This window comes from Heterocephalus glaber, unplaced genomic scaffold (genome assembly GCF_053883595.1).
Source record: "Heterocephalus glaber isolate CG9 unplaced genomic scaffold, H.glaber_assembly_v1.0 deba00001497, whole genome shotgun sequence".
NCBI lineage: Eukaryota > Metazoa > Chordata > Mammalia > Rodentia > Bathyergidae > Heterocephalus > Heterocephalus glaber.
In genome coordinates, this window is record NW_028258320.1 from 73,054,244 (window position 1) to 73,073,594 (window position 19,351).

General features: G+C 45.4%; 1 protein-coding gene across 1 annotated transcript in view; it reads right to left on the bottom strand.

The window, feature by feature from the left end:
- Positions 1 to 19,351, bottom strand: part of Rbm20 (RNA binding motif protein 20) — a 213,398-nt gene continuing 194,047 nt past the window's right edge. The window contains 1 exon segment of the mRNA XM_004839020.4: positions 1 to 19,351. This exon segment is cut by the window's right edge and continues 10,698 nt beyond it. The gene's annotated coding sequence lies outside the window, so the exon portion shown is untranslated.

Here is a 19,351-nt window from a genome sequence, read left to right on the forward strand (position 1 = left end):
CCCCTCTGGCCACCGCCGCCGCCGCTCGCCCAGGTCCCCGGTCTTCCCGCCCCGGCACCGCTCCTCAGCCTCGGCCGCCGCCTCGGAGCGTCTCTAACCCCGCTCACTGTTTTTGTTTTGTTCTACCCAGTAACACGGGGGCGAAGGGGCGGCGTTGATTGGCCGAGGTGAAGGGGCCGGGTGACCAATCGTGACGGCGGAGCTGCGGCTGAGGCGGAATAAGGGAGGGAAGTGAAACGTGGAAAGTGGGGGAGGGGAGGGGAGTGCGCTTGCGCGCCTACCTCCCCATCCCCCTACTGTGCGGAAAGTGGAGCAGAAGCCGAGCTGGGAACCCGGGTCTGAGGAGGGATGCCTGCGGGTCAAGCTGAGTGTAAACGTGGGCAAAGCAACCGTGCGATGTTGGGGGTCAGGATGAAGCTACTTTGACCCACCTCGCCTATTCCCTTCGTGTGTCGTTAAGGCGACTGGGCAGAAGCAGACGCTTAGGGCTCCCTGAGGCTTCCTGCCTCCGTTTCTGGGCTCCCCTGAGGAATATCCCCACCTCCCCAGTCTCCCACGGCGCCTACTGTGTGCAGACGCCGTGCCAAGTTAGTTTCACCGAAGGCCCACAACCCTTTGAGATGGAAATCGTTCCCGTCTCGTGAAGAGATGCAGAAAGCCTGAAGTCCCTTGGCCAACTATCCAGTCCACTGGGGTTCAAATGCACACATTCCGGATTCCAATGCTGGAGTTCAAAACCAAGGCTGTAATTTCTGCTTTGTAACAGCTTCCTGTGGGCTGTTCTCTGACTTTTCTTCCTGGCTGCGTTCTCTTTGGCGGATCTCTTCCTCACACTTTCTAGGTCACTATCTCCTGAGGCAAGGGCCTGAACTTAATGCAGTCTCGGGTGCTCTCAGGAGAGGATTTAGCCACTGTCCCTGGCCGGATTTTCCTGCTGTCTAAAGGGCAAAACCTCAGCAGTCTCTTGGGCTGTCCAGAACTGAACTGCTTCCTCCCGCACCATCCCACTTCTAACTTACTCCTTTCTGCTCAGTCCTACCTGCCCGGGAATCATTTCTAATGCTAATGTGTCTCTCTACACAGACATCACGCACACACACCACTTTCACTAGCTTCCCACTGCCTCCCAAGAGTGTCAGCACCTCAAACGGACATTCAAGTCCCTGTGGCATGATTTCAAAGCTTCTTGGCCATGTCCCTTCACATCGTCCCAGTCCATACACAATCCCCTTACTGTAACTCCACCGCTTCGATAATTCACTACTCCATATGCTTCCCTGTCTCCTCTCAGGTCTTTATCACCTTGACTTGCCTCTCCTCTTGCTCCTGGCTCTGCCTGGTGCAATCTTATCCATGCTTCATGGCACTCCCTCAGCGTCTCTTTTGTGCCTCATGTCTTGGCATGATCTGTTTTCCTGGTCCCGGTTCCTCAGAGTATTGACCTGTTGGACCTCTGGAGGAGGCACTGGTCACATTCTACCTGGCATTACTTTATCTAAGTCCCTGTGCTGTCCTATCTATTCTGTTTAACAAGGCTGTATCCTTCTTGAAGACAGTGTGTTGTGTCTCACTCATCAGCTATTGTTGTAGTACTTAAGGAGATGCCTTGTGCCCATGCAATAAATATACCTTGAAGTGAGTTCACAAAGGTTGTTAGCATTTGGTGAGCACCCCCATCTGTTGGGGAGCATCTGAATTAGCCTCATGGGCCATGTTCAGTTTTTAAAATCAGAGCTTCCCAGCCACTCAGTTTTGTTGTGTTTTCCATCATCTGCAGTTGTTTCCTTTCCCTTCTCCTGACTTCTCTCTCCACTGATTGCTGCCCTCCGCCACCTTTCTTTTTAACTCATCCTTTTCTTCCTCCACACTTTTCCTTTACTCACTTGATTTAGTTTTTGACCCCTTCCTTCTTTCTTCCTGCTACCAACCTCCCCTTATTCCTGTTAGGTTATTTTGTTTACTTACCAATTTCGTACATTTATTTTATTAAGCACCAATGAAATAACTAGGCTCTGTTAGGCAGATAACCTAAGATCTGTAAAAATTGGATATGGTTATCATTTTTAAAGTATTTTTTAAAACTCTCTGTTTTAGCAAACTTCCCCCAAAATCAACCCATTAGAGAGTAAAATGTTTGTATTCTTCTTTCCATCATTTCTTGGGTATGGTTGATCAGTTTGGGCAAGACAGGAAGTGGGGTTCTGGCCCCAGTTCCCTCACAAACTTCCTGTAAGAACTTCAGCTCCTCTCAGGGATCTCTGTTTCATCACTAGTAAAATTCAGAAATTGAGCTGAATCAGTATTCCCAAGATATTTTCCAAAGAACATGAATTTTGCAGAACTTTAATAGATACAATATAGAAGGGAAAAAGCTCAAATGTTCTTGGAAAGAACTTGTTTCAACAAAGATAAAACTGTTTCTTTATCCTCAACTCTTAGTGTCTTTAATAAAATACACACTTTTAGAATCTTGGAGAACTAGAGTAAGAAGTTTAATAACCTTTCCCAGTTTATTTTAACATAGAATCTTTATTTCTTAAGATGTCACAGAATTAGTTTTACTTAGAAACCAGCCTGGAAGATATAGATGACAGCCACTGTCACCAACATTCCTTCCAGCTATATTGAACCCTGTGCCTTTGTAGCTAAATAGTAAAACAGAACAAAATTTTTAAACTGACATGGAAAAGCATCTAGGTGCCAGTAATTTTTGCCTACCAAATCAATCCACAAATATTTATTGTGTGCCTATTCTGTGGAAAGCACAGAGTTGACCCCTATATGTTTGCCACAAAAGGTATTAGTCTAATCTAGGATGGGTAATTCCTGAAGCCTAGTGCTACCCAGGCTTCTAGGTAACAATGTACAATTTTGTTTCACATTATAATTTTTCACTAACTGGCCCTCTGTTTATTAAAGTTTCTTGTGGGCTTAATGTTAATTTAGCTGTTGGATAAGAGTTCTTCCCCTTACTCCAGTCTGTCCATTTATGGCACTGCACCATTCCAGAAGTTTTGGAGAGGAAAGACCACCACAGTTACCCAGAGTGAGTAGTGGCAACAGAAACTCTGTGCCATGTGACCAGATAGACATTATATCCCTCACCTTCTCTGTATGCCTCAGGTTTAAGCACTATAAAGAGGCATAGAAGGATAGAACATCTGTTTGGCTTCTTAGGGTGTGTGGGAGCAAGGATAGGAGATAGTTTCTTTTTTTTCTTTTCTTTTTTTTTTTTTGTGCCTCTGAAGTTACTGAGTTTGTCTAATTGTGTTGCTTTGGGCAGTTCACTTCTTTTTCCTGGGTCAGTTGAGTGTTCCAGTTGTCTGAATTATGAAAGAAGAAGTTGTCCACTGCAGGAGGCCTGAAGAAGCCATTCCAGTTCTGACACTGGGATGTTGGGCAGGGTGCTGAGGTAGCACCGTGGGAATGCTGGGAATGCTGGGAATGGGAGACTAGACAGGAGAAGAGAGTTTGCCACTGGTGGCAGAAGGGGATTCCATGAGTTGTGGACAGAGCAACTGTCACTCTCAATGCAGGGGCTTTCCTTGGAGGCAAAACTTAAATCCTGTCACCTTCTTCCATCCCAAAGGAAAGCACAGAGGCTGATGTTAAGGTTTGGAGTGCTAATGAGCTAACGTGGGTAAATTACTTGGAAATGCACAGATGAAAGGCAAAAGCACCTAGAATTACTAGTATTGCCCTTGGTATTCTCTAAAGCCTTTTCATCCTCCAGGCAAAGCCCCATTTTGAAGAGCTCTGATGCTTAGTAGGCATTGTTTATGCCCTTGAATGGAACTGAGAAGAGGCCATGTTTCTGAAGACTAAGGGCAGGCCTAACCCACTTCCTTCCAAAGAACTGTCAGATGTCACTGTCATTTACAACAACCTGTCTCCCTCAACTGACATCCTGCCTCCTTTTGTCAAACTGAGGCCTGAATTTTAAGAATTCCAATAAAGCAAATCTGCTCTTCAGAACAAATAATAAAAGAGTCATGTTTTGGAGAGAGCTGAAGAAGAATTCGAATGGTAGCTGACATTTGTTTTTTAAGTTTGACTGAGCTTTCACCATCTCCTGGTGAAATGGACAAGCGTCTCAGTACTTTAAATATGAGGGAAATGAGCCCTAAGCAGGTCTCTGGTAACTATGGTACTTTTACACTGCGAGGAAATTTGGGTATTCCCTTGTTCAAAGCCTTAATTTTACAAGTGGAAAAGACCTGGAAGAAGTTTAGTGAGTTGCACAAACCCACACACTAGTTAATCCTAGAACCCGTAGTACAAATGAGGTTTCAGTGCCCCATCTTTGTAGGTATTGTGTAGACTGGAGGAATCCAGACCTTCTGGCACTCAGGCTGGGCTGGATTCTATCTACCACTCAACCTTGAATCCGGAATGGAAATCAAATAACTGAGCCCATTTTTGGTCCCCAGAGCCTCCTGGTATCAGATGAATCCATTTTAAGGTCTTGGAAGTGAGGATGAGGGACAGAGGGGGTGGAGAGGATTTGTATGATGTTAAGAAACTTTTCATAGGACATTTTCAGGAACCTCTTTCCTGGAATAAAAAGCATGGAGTAATGGGAAGCATAGAACAAAGAAGTAGATGCAATATTTTAATATAGCACATACCAAGAAATACTGAAAGGCTCATAGACTTTTACTTCCCCAATTCAGGCTTTGAGGGGTTTTCTCAGTGCATTTGTCTTTTGTGGGTTTTACCCCCTACCAAGGCACTCTTATGACCTAAAGGATTTAGAAACAAGCTCAATTAAGGTAAAGCAACTTCAGCAAGACAGCTTTCCCCATGAAGCTCTTAAACTTTTACCATATCTCCTATACCTGGCCTGAGCTAAGCCTATGCAAACTTCAGCTCCTCAAACTCTGCAATCTTGGAACGTCAACCTCTTGCTTTCCAGTGCTTAATGTAACTACCACACCCTGCATTTAATCATGTCCACCTGTGCTCCTCCAGTTGCATCTCTGGGGGCTTTATTTGCATTCTGGGTCCTTAGCTAGGCTTCAGACAGCTCAGAATGAATGCTTTCTTCTCCAATGAGCGTAGAGTACATGTAGGTGCCATTGTGACCCTACGCCCACCCCAAGGCTGCACATTTTCTGCTTACCTTCAAGACCCCAAACATGAAGCTAGAGCCCAGGGTGCCTGGGATAGACATGAGAGAACTTTCCTGCTCAGAAATAAGAGAAATGAATGATCTTCATTGTCATGAAGAGAGCCAGCTCTTGAAGCAAACAGAGAAGGATGGGGAAGGGTAGAGGGTGGATGCAAAGCATAAATGCTGGATAGAGAGGGACACACAAACAAAAAGGCGCTAATTAACAGAATTAACCAAACCTCTATTTTGAGTAAAAAGAAATGAGAAGAGAGAAAAATGAGAGTTTTGGGTTATTAAGTATTTATAATGAAAATGAAGTTAGCTCCATGGGAGATCAGAAACAGAGAAAGGATCTAGAAGACGGCCTAGTGAGGCTAACCTGCCCAGGTTATACATGAACAAACCCCAGTTGAGTTCCAGAGAGGGGGAGCAGCCTGGCTCCAGGCAAGTTGCAGACAGAGCCATAGTACCTGATCTACCACCTGAAGCGGCCTTCCTTTTCCATATCATTTTCTGCCTGTGTTTTGTCCTTCTGCTCCCCATCCTTCCACATACACTTTTTTCTTTCCAAAAAGCTAGGAGGGCAGCTTCCAGGAAAAAACAAACAAAGACTGACACTTTTAAAGCACAGCTTCAGGAAATCCCCAAGCTCAGCAACTGAGCACAAACAGACTCGTGATTGGCAGCCCTTCAGTACAATTGACAAAGCTATGGTCGAAACAGGAACTAGCAGGCAATAAACCACCCTCTAAGAATGAAGAACTTTTTTAAAACCCAAAAGAGAAAAAAATAACCGTAGAGAGGGCAACAGGAAGTTTTACCACCATTTGTGTTTCACGTGTGTGTGTGTGTGTGTGTGTGTGTGTGTTTAGGAAGTTCTCTGTGTAGGTAATGAATCTAGGCCAGTGATTTATTGATGGGCTTCAAAGAGTGCAAGGATACCTTAAAATTTTATGCAAGTCTTATTATGAATATGACACCCAAAAAAGTAATATCCCAAGAAACATCTTTCTAGAAAGTAGCGTATGATCACATTTGGACCCATGTTTAAAGTGGGTATTCTACCAGGAGAGGCCACCAGACTTTTCTTTCCTCTGTATGTCAAACAAGGAATGAGTTGAGGCGTCTTCAAAGTAACTGCAGCAAGGAAACAAAACAAAATTGAAAGTTAAGACAGCAGTGGTCCTAAAAAGTGATGGAAATGCCATCTTGGGACACTTCAGTAGTCATTCTGGTCAGGTATGGCAGGTGCCTTGCCTTGTGTTGATATCAATAGGCCAGAAATATAAGCTGAATCTACCAAAATTTCTGAAATGAAAGTCATGGCCCCATTCCCCATGAATTCATCATCATAAACTCTTAAATTTATTAAAGAGAGGAAGCAATATCATATATTGATGATATAGATATCATATATCTCTCAAAATATGCTCCACAGATGTTCTTCCACAACAAAAGACACTAGGAGGAAGTAAGTTATCTCTCCTCTTGGAAATTTACAGTGTCGTAAGTAAACCCATATGATTTTCTTTAACTGTTTGCTCAACCTACTTGACTGTGGAACTCTTTTTGTCTATTACTACCTAATGGAATATATGTTAGAAGACACTGACTCAGTACAGTGGCATCTGGACCAGGAGGCTGGAGGCTTGGTTTCTAACCATAGTTCTGCAACTAACTGGGGTGTAACCTTAGGTCTTCTGACAACACTGAGGTTGTAGAATTTAGGTCTTCCAGGTTCTTCTGGTGCTGTAGTCTATCCAATATAATCTGATTTGGCTGGTGATCTAAGCTTCTGTTTATAACTTTTTCATGATTGTACATATTTTCAAGCCATGTGGTACAGTGATTCTGCTAATAAGCTACCTTCTCTTAAGAACACTTTGGAGAGAGAAGGCAAATGTTGAAGCACTAGAACTGAATGGAACCAACATTATAAAGTGGAATCAGCTTTATTCACTGTGATAAATACCTGTATTAGACACAAAGCCACAGACTTTAGAAAACACAAAGGCAGCTGACAGGGGGCCATATGCATCAAGGAGCCTAGTTTTTTAGAAACTATACAATCTTTTTGAAACCAGCAAGGTTTTACCAAGCACAAGCATATGACCTTGAAAAGCAAATGCCTTTTTTCAAAGGACCAAAGTCATTCCCATAGGTTTGGTTAACCTCCGGGAGAATCTCTATCTCAGAGGCAAGCGGGGCTGATGGAAGCTCACTTTCAAAGGTGCCTGAGTCAGTAAAAGCCCCAATGGCAGCTTTTCCAGGGGATACCAGAGGCCTGGGAATACTTTAAGTACCACCTGTAAAGTGTCTCAAGCTCTTGCACAATCAGTGGGGAAGTAGCCTTGGGTGATGCATTAAGACCATGTATGTGTTCTGCATCCGAGACACAGGAAGCTCTATAAATTTCTGCAGGCAGAGCATGAGGAAAGCCTCTTTAAAAGCAGAGGGCCCAGGGCAGCAGGGAACAGGTTCAGTGATAGGTTGGAACTTGTTCTGTAGAATGGTTTTTTCCCAACACCACGGTGACAACACATGTGACCTTGTATCTAGAGGGGACCACACATCCGAGAAGGCTCTGGCAGATGCAGCATATAGAAGGAATCTTTCAATAACACTCCTTTCTCCTTAGTACCCCATGACCTCTAAACATGGGTATTCAAGGCATACCTATGCCTTTGCAGTCGAACTTTGCTTAAAAGCCTGGACTCAACAAATGAAGTTCTAGTTTTGAGCAAGTTACTTCACATTCTCTGACCCTCAGTTTGTTCACCTGTAAAATGGGGACAATTATAGTACCTATTGCACTAAGGCTGTTTTTCAGGTTAAATGAAATAATGTTTTATTTAGCAAAATACCTGATTACCATATTGTAAGTAACTAAAATAATAATATCTTGGTTGTTTTGATATTATTTTTACTTATTGAATTCTGATTGATTTTCAGACTCCAGTGAAACAATACCTCCTAGTAGTAGTTTCCACAGGCCAGGGCAGAGTTCGGGCTGTCCCTCCCTGTCACTCCCATTGTTGGGAGCAATGCTACATAAATCTAGGGATAAATCATTTGGTTAGCCTAGTTCTCTTGCCTACAGCCCAGCTACAGAATAGCTCCAGTTTGGCCTCCGGTCACGGCTGGGACTTCGGTTATCCGGTGATGCTGTGATTCTCCACGACAAGAAACATCCTGGGAGAACAAACATCTCCTCAGTTCCTCATTGTTCTTGGACTGATTAACATCTTGTTTGCCGGGGATGTACTGAACTCTCTGCAAGCCTTCCATTACACCTTGTTTATCCCAATGTGAACTATTGAACTCTCTGCAAGTCATTTGTTACATTTGTTTCTCCCGATGTACTGAATAAAAGGTGTGGTAAGCTGGGGGCTTTGTCTTTGCTGCCCAGAGCAGCACTGATCAGAACCGAAGCTCAGCTTCTTCTCAGTCTCATTTTTCTACCTTTCCTGTAATTCGCTGTGTGCTGCCGTGGCTCGCAGGAGACCAGGACTCACTGCAGAGGTTCTGGTAACGTCCCCTTCCCCTGTCCCCTACATCCCACTATTTGCCTGTCTGTCCTCATGCTGACCTCTCAGGCTCAATTCTTTATTTCCACATTGACTCCCCACTGGACTGGGGGTATCTGAAAGGCAAAACCCTCTCCTGCATTCAGCATGTCGGTAGGCACTAATCAATAAATTTTTGGTGGAAGGATAAAGGAACAAATAAAATTTCTCTTCTCTGTATGAGAGCCTGTCTGGGGCTGGCCTTGAGTCTTATTTCCTGGTTTAGTCCAGTGGATGCCTGTCTGTCATTCGTTGGGTCTGCAGGGAGCTGCTCAGGAGCCTTTAGCACTTGCAGCTGAAGCCTGACCTTGCTGTGAACATAGCAGGAGGGGAACTGTAGCTGTTCATTGGGGGCCCCAGGAATGGCAGAAAACTAGAGCTTTCCAGGGCCCCAGGCACACTGGATCTCAGGAGTAATGCACAGGCTGGCCTGCAGCGGCTGTCCTGGGCCAAGGCGGGCTTGGCCTCTGCCACAGCCCAGGGGCCAGGCTTCGTCTCACTCTCTCTTTTTCCAGAAAAGGATTTTTTTTTTTTAATTCAAGTAACTCCAAGTAGGAAACCAGAGGGGGAGCCCCAGGCTGGGACAAATAATGGCCACCCTCCCCTGACAGAAGAGGGGAGCTGGGGGCCCTACAACCTTCCATGGTCGACAGGGCCCCTCCTCACTCTGCTGCAGCATGCCAGGGGTGGGGCCCCTCCTTCCCCGGGACTGGGGAGGGAACAGGGCAGAACAGGCAGACGATGAGGATGAACGTCTGGCACTGGTGGCAGCAGCAATGACAACTGTCTACAAATGAAACATGGAGCAAAAACCAACACATCTGCCTAGAGGTAGTTTGTGAATGAAGGAAAGATGGAACCAGAAACTCGGGGGTGAGAAGGAGATGGGGAAGCACCAGGGCCAGGACCCCTCCAGTCAGCACAGGGTTCTTCCCTTTTGGGCCCGCTTCACTGGGGTGAGGCCTGGTTCGGAGGAAGAGCTGACAAAAAGAAAACCAGAATGGCAACAGGCTTGCACAGGAAGCTGTGGGTCTGCGAGCCAGAGTGGAGCGCAGCTATTTGAGCTAACGCACCACAAGAAAGGCTGCCTGACGCTGAGATCACAGGACACAGCCCTGACTCTATTTGCATAGGAGGCTTTTTCGGCAGTCAGGCCCACGGTGCCTACTGTTGTCAGGCAAGCCTAGGCCCAGGGTCAGCAGCTGCACCTAACCAGGAGGTTGATCGTAAGTAAGCGACATCTCTGAGCCTCACTTTCCTGGTCTGTGAGTCATCTTCCATAGTGAAGGAAGGCCACATATTTTTTATGTGAACATTTGTGGCCTTCCATCCTTCCTTCACCACTGAAGGTGCAGAAGACAAGGCTTCCAGTCTTACTGTAGACATAACACAACTACACACATATAGACACATCTCACATGCACAGGTACACACCCTACACAGACATATACACATACACGACCCACAGCCCATTCATATACACAGAGATACACACACTGCACCTGAACATACCGTGCGTATATATCACACACACCACATATACTGCATCTCACACATTCTTCACACACACGTACACATACACATGCTAAATTGAGAACATTCATGAAGCCACAGATCTGTAAATTCTTCTACTGGCTGCTCCCTAACTAGAAGCAGACTGTCTTCACCTTAACTGTTTCTGAGCCAGACAGAGTTCCTCTAAATGTGAGTCTAATCCTGGTGATTTCTTCTCCTCTTCTTAGTCCAGTCATTCGACACCATTGTCGAGGAGTTCTCAATAGCCCTGGACTTTTATTGATTCATAAATCTGGGAACTGAGGATATGCTTACAAAAATGCATAGAGACGCCACCATATACTGAGTGACTACTGTGTGCCCAGCACATCCATGTCTCCGTCTTCACCACACCCAGCAAGAAACTGCTGTTATCTCCCTCACATAACCAACAAAGAAACTGAGGATAGAAAAAAAAAAATGCCCAGGACCTCACAAGTAAAGGGCAGGACTGGAATTTGAATCTAAACAATCTATCGGCCTGAGGTTTCTCCTACCCGCTGCAGCCTTGAGAGATTAAACACAGTTCAAGCCCTTGAGGAGTTCCTCGTCTACTATCATGAATACCAGCAGGGCCATTGCTCTCCTGTTTCCACTTGAGCTGTCCTTTGTCCTCTCGGAACAGTGCTGGCAGAGGCTGGAGGCCTCCACTTCCCTTGTCCCCACAGGTAGGGCCAACACAAACTCCTCCCTGGAAACACTATGCCTTCCAGACAAAGGTGCTGTGTGATGTGCTAGTAACTGCCCGCTAGACTTTTGTGAAGAGGCTGAGCTGGGGGAGCTGAACTACAGGCCTCAGACAGGCAGAGTTGCTAAACAGCTTCTCCAGCCACTGAGCTGCGAATGGACCAGAGCCGGCTGCTGCCTGCCTCAGTGCCTCAATCCTTCCAGGCCCAAGCAGCAAGACCCTTTTGCTGGGAACCCAGCAGGGCAGCTGGATCTTCAGGGGTTGGGGCTGTGGGCTCCTTCACAGAAAATGCCCTTCTCTGTCAGGAGACATAGGTTTACATCTCTGCTCTGTCACCTTCTACCCATCAGACTTGACCACAGTAACTTCTGCTGCTGGAACCTCAACTCCCTCAGCTATAGATGAAGCTTTCGACACCTACTGTCCCCAGCCCGGTGCTTGCATTTCAGTCTTTGGTCTCTGAATGCAAGAGCTGGACCACATGACCCTGAAGTTTCTATCTGAAACACTCTGCTGCAGGCTAGAATGGAGGTGTCCTTCTTGCTCCTGGGTATAGCGGGGAATTGGGGTGCCTTGTTCTTTCTCTCAGGTGCACTCAGCCCAGAGAAAGAGTTCCTGCTTTATTTCGACACAATTTTATTGACCACCCCACAACACACATGATATTAAAGCCTCAGGAGATAAGATAAATGAGCACAGGGTCTGCCCTGAAGGTACACATAGAGTAGACTGGTAGGAACGATAAGCCCCACAGAAAATGGATACTGTGTTCAGCGGAAAGTGATAGTCATGGGGTGTGGGTACAGATCTAAGATGCAGAAGGTTGAGAGCAGAGAGGGTGATTCCCTGGGGAAGGGGTAAAACATGCCCAGTCCACAAAGGGTCTTGGACACTAGTTTGGACACTAGAGGACTGACACTGACCGATCAGAGCCATGGATGTGGAGCCCTTTGTTAGTCCTCTGCTACCTGTAAAAGACTGTAAAATCTCTCAAAGTGGAAGATTCATTTTCCACCATTTCCACCAAGGCCTTCTCCCCTGGATGACAGAATTCGTGGTGTGCATTAATGGGCATAGCCGAGGCTGCTCCTCGTGCCTGGCTGTGCGTGTGCTGCAGCCTGACGCCCAGACTCTTCCTTCCCATCCTGCCATCTCACAGCGCGAAAAGTGTGAGGACGGGCCCGGTGGGGGAGAAGGCAGCCACTCAGCTCAGGGAAACAGAGTCTATTCCTACTGCAGCAGGCAAAGTCCCTGGGATCTTTGCTGCCCACAGCTTGGCTAGGCCCAGGGCTCAGCATTGTGAGGAGTCAGCCTGTTGAGGAAAGGATATGTCAGTGAGGAGCAGTTGGCTTAAGTCGGCTGATTAGGGGGTGTGTGTATGTGTGTGTTCAGGATTAGATGTTTTGCAACTGATTTCAATCTGGGTCAGAATTGTGCAGCACTCAGCACATTGCTATCTACAGAAGATAAGCTTGAACGATCCGCTGCAGGACCCAGCTGCCATGAACTAGCGCTCTGCATGGAAACACAGCTACTTGCCAAACTCTAATGCCAGGTGAAGGGGTCTTTATTATTAGCAGAAGGGAGCCAGGTTCATGGATCAGTTAAGCCTCCCACAGAGGCAAGGATCTGCAGGTGGCCCACTCTTCTGGCAAGAATCGAGGAGCTCTGGGGAGTTCTGCCCAGCCAGGTTTCCCACTTGGCTCCTCAAGGCTGAATCTCACCACCATGTTTCGGAGGACAATGACCACATTTTGGTGCTTGCTGTGTCACACATGTGGCTGTGTCATTATGTCTCCTGGGCAGCCATGTCCTCCTGTGTAAAGTGGGACTAGTGCTGTAATACCTCACTGATGTGGAAACCAGAAAGAAAACCCCAAAAGCCTTGTGAATGAGGGAACGAGATCACTTCACCTGTCATCTCTCTCCGCGAAGAGAAAAGCCCCTTAGATCTTCTTGTGGAGCCTTTGTGGAGCTTGGCCTTTGGGCTTCCCTGCCTACCACAGATGACAAACAATTAGCAGGGAGTGTGACTGCTGGAAATAACCATACTGACTACTGAGAGAAGCATAAAAGGCAAACAGGAGAGCAAGGAAAGGGAAAGAAAGATTGTAGGGCAGAAACAAGATCTTTGAAAACAGCAGGGGCCATCTAGTCCTAGGGCAAACAAGTTTGTGCATGCCAGTAACTGAGGCCATTGTGCCTAGCACCCTAGTGCGATCTCTGATCCAAGAACCTTCCCAGGAAATTTCAAATGGCTGCACTGTCTACAGACTAGCAAGGCAGGGACTTACCGAATATTATTTTAAGAGACATTTTTTTTCAAACGTTCTAAATGCAAAAATTGTGGTGCTTAAAAGAGAAACTACAATACACCAAACCTCCAGATCCTATCTACACTTCCACAAGTGCTCTGGTGGGCATGGTTATGCCTATGCATATCCATTTGGCCTATGGATCAAATCAAATAATAGCAATGCAGTTGTTACTGAAAAGGATCAAATACTGTGCAAATTAATACCGGGACAGTGATGGGCAATCATGTTGGTTTCAGATTATTCATGAAGACTGGCTGTTTGGGAATGAGCCGAATAAAATGCTCGTGGATGAGTTGGCCTGAAGTATAATTTGGTTTGACTTAATCTGTGTTTAGAGTGAACTTTCCCCAACACGTATGCCATACCCACTTGGCAGGAGGCAAAGGGATCAGGAAATAAGATTTGTGGCTAGAGTAAACATCCTAGTTCAGTGAGTGGAGCTCTCACCTTTGTGTCAGTGTGAACACTGTGGGCTTGTAGAGAAATCTACCTAATTGAGCTACACACCTCTGCCACTAAGCAGGCCCTATTCATGAGACCCAGGGGCCTCAGGGCAGCAGGGACCACCCTCTTGAAGCTATAGCCTCTTTGCCTCTCAAGGACAGGGCTTGTCTGGGCCAGCATGAGGTGTTGGGTAAAGTGCACTCCTCTGGACTCTTTTTCCCTCAATAGTTTAGAGCACAAATAATAGTGATTGAAAATACAATGAATGTTTACATTTTAAAAACTTTTTACAGTAAAAGACACATTGCCAAGAACAGTGGGATTAAGTATATTCAAAATGAGAAGGGATATTTTGAGGGGGATTAATAGTAGTTAAACATTCATCATATTGTCTGATTGCCCTCATTGATCAAATGTTTATAGAAATTTCTGTCAAATAAGAACATTACAGTGTGTCCTCATCCACCCTATTCACCAGATCTGATACCATGTGACTCCTGGCTCTTTCCCAAAGTCAAAATGACAGGTAAACACTAGATTAATTCAGGACATTTAGGCAGCCATGACAACACAACTGGAGACATCAAGAGGACTTCCCAAAAGTGGCAAGAGTGAAGGGATAAGTATGTTTGAAGCAAAGAGGGGTATTTTGAAGGGGATTAATGGCAATATGTCTTTTACTGTGATAATTTTTTTTCAATTTAAGCATTCACCGTATGTTATGACCACACTTTGTAGTTTGTGTAGGAAAACAAGAAAATACAGATAAAAAGAGAGGCAATTTTAAAACATGTGCAAGCCAGGAATACTGGCACATGCTTGGAATCCCAGGACTTGGGAGGCTGAGGCAGGAGGATCAGTATGAGTTCAAGGCCAAACTGGACTACATAGTGAGGTTGAGGCCAGCCTAAACTGCCTGACGAGACCCTGTCTCAAAAAAATAAATAAATAAAAGAAAGAAAGAAGACACCTGTAATCCCTCCACACAGAAATAACCAGCATTAGCATTCTGTTAATCCCCGGTATTAACAAGTTGTCAAATTGTATGTATAAATGAGTACGTTAGTGGGATCACACACTGACCTTTTTTTAATAGAAAAAAGTTATCATCCCAGCAATGCGCTTGGACTGAGGAGAAAAGGAAATCCCACCTATGCTGGGACCTGCTCCAAATACAAATTCCTAAAATAGTACAACTATACACGTAACTATCTGAAGCCAATAACACAGGAGACCAATTATGTAACATCAGGATGAGGAGACTGCTTGTGTAACACAGGAAACCCAGAAGCCATAAAGAAAAAAATTGCAGATTTGAATACTGGAATATTTTCAACTCCTGCATGATGAATGGCAGCACAGATATAGTTTTTTTTTTTTTAATGGTAGACTTCAGTGAAATATTAACATCATTTAACAGACAGGATTAATGTCCCTCGTGTTAAGCTCACACCTCTGGAACCCAGTACCTGCTTTAGACTGACTCCCATCCTATTCCTGCGTGCTTCAAAACAGTTTCTCTTCTGTCAACAGATATCTGTGCTGAATGTACAGATAACAAGTAAGAACAACTCGAACATCCAACCAGAAATGGGCAAGGAATATAAAGAAAAAGAATCAGAGAAGAAAAGCAGATGGGCAGCAGACATAAAAAGATATCCAACTTCACTGTTGTCAGGGAAATGCAAAAATTAGAAAATTACTAGAATCAGGTGTTTGCAAGGATATATGGAAATGAGCACTCTTGAACACTGCTAGTGCAAGTATCAATTGGCACAACTTCTGGAGAAAGATTGATAGAATCTACTAGAGTTTTAAATGTGTGGACTTTTTGACCCAGCAATCCCATTTTCAAGGGATTGAAATAATGTATGTGGTGGATTAAATAATGGTCAATTTAAGTGGAGACACCCAGCTGAACTGAGTCAGCATGGTGCCAACAGCATAAAAGAACTAGAGGGGAAGATTGTATGTTGTTGATTTTCCTGGAGAAGGAAAAGCCAGCTGAGGGTGGTTTTCCTGATACGAAGTCAGCTGTTATCATCACAGGAGCTCGGGCCCCTGCTGTCTCTGGTGGTTTTTTTTTCAGGGCAGTTCTGGTCTTCACCTTGAGAGTTGCTTCCTGGCTCTGTGCAGATTGCTCGGCTTGGTGGTACAGATCCTTCATCCCCTGGCGCAGGCTTTCTGGCTTCCTCCACTGGTCCTTGAGCCTCCCCAGTGCAGATCCTCAACATGGACTTGCATGAGACATTGCTGTGGGCTCTGGGCCTCCGGCTGGACTCATGGGGGACACTGCCTTGGATTTTAGGCCTTCAGCTGGACTCGTGAGCCACACACTGCTATGGGATCCAGGCCCTTGGCTGGATTCTTTGGGTCTCTAGCGCATGGACAGATCTCTTGCACTCCTCTGCATTTGACTTTTTGGGTGAATATTATAAAATAATCCTATAAATTATGTGTCCTGTATTAAATCTATTCCCTTGCAAACCCTGACTACAACAATGTACATTTATAAGCATGCATGTTCATTGCAGCGAGTTTGTAATAGAAAAGCATCAGAAGTTTGTATTACTATATATCCACATTAGGAAATACTACTCACCACTAACCAGAATAAGTTATAGATGTTGACTTGAAATGATACATATGATACAATACTGAATGGAAATAAAGCAAGTGTCAGGCCACTGCACGCTGTAATATTTAGTTTATAAAATATACATATTGTAATCCCAGCACTTGGGAGGCTGAAGCAGGAGGATCACTATGAGTTCAAGGCCAGCCTGAGCTACATAGTGAGTTCAAGGCTGGTCTGAAGAACTACATGGCAAGACCTTGTCTCAAAAATAGATAGATGCATATTTGTATCAGTTGTATAAACCTTAGAAAAAGTCAAAGTATTTGAACCAAAGTATTAATAATGCATATCTAGGAGATTTGGTTGTTTTGTTTGTTTTGAGACAGGGTCTCACTATGTCATTCAGCCTGGCCTTAAACTCACAATGTAGCCCAGGCTGGCCTTGAACTTGCAGCAATCTTCCTGCCTTAGCCTCCCAGGTGCTGGGATTATAGGTGTGCACCACTATGCCTGGCTGGATTTGGTTGTTAAAGAAGAGGATTTTTGCCTTTTTTTTTTAAACTCCTGTATGTGTGTTACTCGGAATTGAACCCATGGCCTTCACGCTGAGCTATATTCCCAGCCCTTTATTAAAAAATTATTTTGAGACAGGGTCTCACTAAGTTACCAAGGCTGGCTTTGAGCCTCCTGCCTAGCTTGGACTATAGATGTAGACCACCACATTAGTGCTTTTCTTTTTTTTCTGTTTTAGGTACTGGGGATCGAACTCAGCTCCTTGTGCTTGCAAGCCAGGCAGTAGAACCACTGAGCTAAATCCCAGGCCCAGCGCTTTTCTTTTTAGTCAGTTCAGTCATTATCTCCACTTCACGCTCAAGTTTGCTGCGCCTTATGGAAGTTGTTACTCACCAAGGTCAACAACAGAGGCGCTACTCAGTGGTAGAACCAGGACTCCAGGCGAAGCTCATCTGGGCCCAGGCCCACATGCGTTTCCCATTACCAGGCTACTCCCAAGCTGTGGGTTAGCAAGAACAGCTTGCAGGATTCTACCTGGGCTTCCAAGGTCTCAAGTCCATAGAAATCAGTCTGTGGCCAGCCCTAGAGCCAGTTTTTGGGTGGACTCTGGCAACAGAGAGCCTGAGGTGAGCTGTGGAGACACCCTAGGGCAGCTCTGCCTCCATGCTGTGCCCCGTCCCATGGGGTGTGAAATCCATGGCGGGTGGCGGGGTTACAGATGGTCTCTCTGGGCTGCTTTTCTCTTTGAGAAGAGGTTACAGTCTAGGTGAAGTTTGCTCCCTACCAGCCTGGAGACCTAAGAGGGATCAGATCACACACTCGTGCTGTTTTAGACCAAAGGTGTGGCCTCGGTGAACTGGGACCCCTCTATTTCCCTTTGGTGCCCCCCATCCAGGAGGTGTGGAAAAGCTGACACACCTGAGGCCTCACCCGCAGGTTTTCTGAGAGAACCTAATGAGGTTACCATGGACCCCTCTGAAGGCCACAGCCATAAAGGCAGATTCCGAATCTAAAAGAATAAAGCTGCATTTGTCAACTACTGAGCCTCTTAAGAGGGCCATCCCTGCACTCTTTCTGGACTAAGGAGTCCCTGAGCCCACCAAGGCACCCTGTTAGCCATCCTCTGTAGAGAGCGGGAAAGTGCCCTGAGCCCCTGGTCTTGTTTTTCATGTGCTGGTGCTGCTAACTCTCTGGCCTCCTGCCCAAACCAACATGACAGCGCCACCCTATCCTGGTTGACATTCCGGGCTTGGCTTCTCCCGTGCTGGTCTCGTGGTGCTTACCTGATCCTGCCTTCCGTGTACACCCTTCCGCAACTCCTCAGACGGAGCCCTTCTGGGCAGCCATGGCCAAGGTGACCTACTGACAAGCCGACACATTTAAAATTCCAAAGCTTAAAAAAAATTTTTTTAAAGCTGTCAGAAATTACTTTGCCTCATTACTGTGCCTTCCTATGCACACCCACAGGCTGGTCAGTCTCCACTGACCTTCGGGGTGCAGGTCTGCTCTGTCTATTGAGGAAACACATGGGGAGGGCCTCGTACACAGATGGCTCCCGTGAGGATCTGGTGACTGATACCAGATGAAAAGACTCCTTCTCCCCTGCCACATGTGACAGTGCAAGTCAATGCAGATAATCCACTTGAGCAGGGTTGATGAACTTTTCTGTAAATGATCAGCTACTAAATATTTTAGTCTTTGTGAGCAAGAGGTACAATCAAGATTCTTACGTGGGTGAATAAAAGGCAAAGGAGAAAAAAAATTTCTATGAGACTTCATTGACGAAGATAAAAAACATAATGATAGAGTGATAATACAGCTCTTGGATAATACAGGACTCCTAATGAGAAGAAAAAAAATTCTGTTTTGAGGAATAACATTTTGCTTAGTTGGAATTCAGAGCATCCTCTATCATTAAAATCTATTGCAAATGTTCATCTGTTCTTGCTGATGTGTAACAAGATTTTATGTCTGAAAATGATAGTTGAATTTCACATAATTTGCACGTCATAAAATACCCTTTTAAAATGATTGTTAGCTTGCAGACACTATAAAAACAGGCAGTGGGCTGGATTTGGCTTCAGGCTATAGTTTAATCCTTGCAGGGTAACAGAAAGTAGGATATTCTCATTCTTTCTTTTGCCTCTGTCCTCAAATTCCTGCACTTTCTAAAACCCTAGGGTTTCTAGGATATTTTCATTCCCTGCCTTAGTGACTCTTCCTTCTAGAAAAGGGAAGTAAGGCTGAAGCTGACAGCTCCACAGAAGTGCTCCCCAGGGCTTCGTTATTGCTCAACCACCCCAGAATTGCAGAATGGAGTCAGAGCTGCTGTCCGCCTTTCCTTTTCCAAGGCTGGTGCTCACTCTTTGTCAACGGCTGGGAAGGACTTGCTTGTGGTTTATCTCCAACCCAAACCACAGAAGGGGGGCGGTGGGCTCCAAGAGGCTGGGTTCATGTGAAACAGTTGTGTTTGCCCAGGGCTTCCAACACAGGGAACAGATTGAAATACCTACAATCTCATTGCATCCTAAAATCTCTGGATTTTGGGAAGACAACTGACCACAGCAGAGTTCAGCG